Source organism: Sarcophilus harrisii, chromosome 3, assembly GCF_902635505.1.
Source record: "Sarcophilus harrisii chromosome 3, mSarHar1.11, whole genome shotgun sequence".
In the NCBI taxonomy this organism is placed as follows: Eukaryota; Metazoa; Chordata; class Mammalia; order Dasyuromorphia; family Dasyuridae; genus Sarcophilus; species Sarcophilus harrisii.
The window spans coordinates 2317060-2318967 of record NC_045428.1 but is presented as its reverse complement, the minus strand read 5'-3'; positions in this window follow the sequence as shown (position 1 = coordinate 2318967).

Here is a 1908-nt window from a genome sequence, read left to right as displayed (position 1 = left end):
ACTTTGTTTATGGCAAGCTGTTTGCAGCCCTTTTCTGAACTCCAGAGGAAGAATCCATTTCCAGATGTAAAACCCTGGGTAATATCCCCTCAGATGAGGGGAGGAGATCGCCCCTTTCCCTGACTGAATCTTTACAGGCCCAGTTCCCCTTCCTTTCTTAAACCCCCCAGTAGTGTTTGAAGGTGAATTTCGGCTCCCAATCACAAAGCAGACTGTAATCTCTCTTTTTGTTAGGCAGGTCGCAGATGCTTATCTGGACCCTCTTCAAATTCCTCAGACAGGATGAGATGAGGATGGGCTGATTGGATCAAAGTTATATCCCGAAGAAACTCCCAGGCATTTTCTCATGCCTGTAATGGGCGGCAGGCCAGGAAAGGAAGGAATTTTTTCTTTGGATACAAGTTCTTCCTTTTGTTTCAAGTGTCCGCACAGGGATCATTTAAAAGGGGCATCATGCCAAATTCTCCTCTCCAACTTCACTTGTTGCAGCTTTTTATTTGTTGGAACAGCTTGGTCTCTTCAATTCTGATTTGTAAGGTTCCCTGGATGTGGCCCAACATTTCTTGGTATTCATATTTTTCATCCATTAAAAATTGGTGAATTTTTGCATATTCAAAAATGGCTTTAAAATTAAAAATTTGCTCTGTGTTACCTCTCTTCATCTCAAAATTCCAGTGCACTTTGTTTTTCTTTTTTCTGTAACTGCTCCATATCTCAAGGCTTTTTCTTACAATTTAGCAGCTGTCTCAAGGGAATTTTGGTCCTTGTGCTCTGGGGTTAAAGCAAATCCGAGGGGCCTCTGGTCTTCCCTCCGAAAAACATCTTTTCTCCATTTATCACGGGCTCAGGCCCACCTCTTTCTGCAGCATCTTGTCTGATGCGAGTCTGGGTTTCTACTCAGCAGCCAGTCCCCTTGCAAGAATGTTCCCTTCTCTCTTTGGCTGGGTTTCCAGTGGCTCCTTCCTGCCCGGAGAGGCCCTCTCTACTCTCAGTCCCAGTCAGTGGGGAAGTTCAGGCAGATGGAAGCAATGAGACCTGGCTGGGGGTTGAATTAAACTCTTGCATGTGTGTTCTTTAACCCTAATTCCTTCCCTTTTCAGGTGGGAGGTCGCTCCTGCCCTTGAGCTCTGGGAAAAGATATTGGCACCGGGGTTGTGGCCTTCTTTATCTCTTCCTGCTCAGCCCTCCTCCACCCTCAAAGGTAAAAACTCTGTTTTTGATAGTACTTCCACCTCTGCTCAGGCTGAGTTCTCACCTTTCTTCTCCTCCCCACACTTTATTACTAATTTTTTGAGACGAAAACTCATTCCTACCTCTATAGTTGGAAAGATGGCCTCCTTTGGGTCACTCACGAATTTCCCTCTTCAACCTCAGGATCTCACCCCCTGTGTTCGGATGGAATCTTATTAAGGGCCCTCCTCCCCCCAACCAAAGTTCTTTTCTCCAACCTGGGCCCGCTCCCCATGGGAAACAAAAAATTAACCTTTGCTATCCCCCCTTTTTGTCTCGCATGATTTGTTCAATCCTGACAAAAGGGTTTTTATTTTTATAAGATTTTTTTAAAGAATTATTTCTGATTTCTTTCTTTTTAGATATTCAACTCAGAAAGAAAAAGGCTTTTTTTGTTTCCACAAAATTTTGAGAACTAGTTTTTTTTTTATTATTATTATTTGCCTTTTAAGGTCCTTTTATTTACTCTCAAAGGTGAGAACTCCTTTCCCAAAAAGTCTTCCCTCTCTCCCTAGGTTGCCCTTTTTTAAAATATGTATATGTTAAAAACGATACATAATAAATTACCTATACTTTTGACTTCAGGCATTTTTACATTTTGCATTGCCTGAGAAACTGAAGAAGAAATTAGAAGACTATTGAAAAATTTATTGTATAGAGATACTGGGACTAATAAAT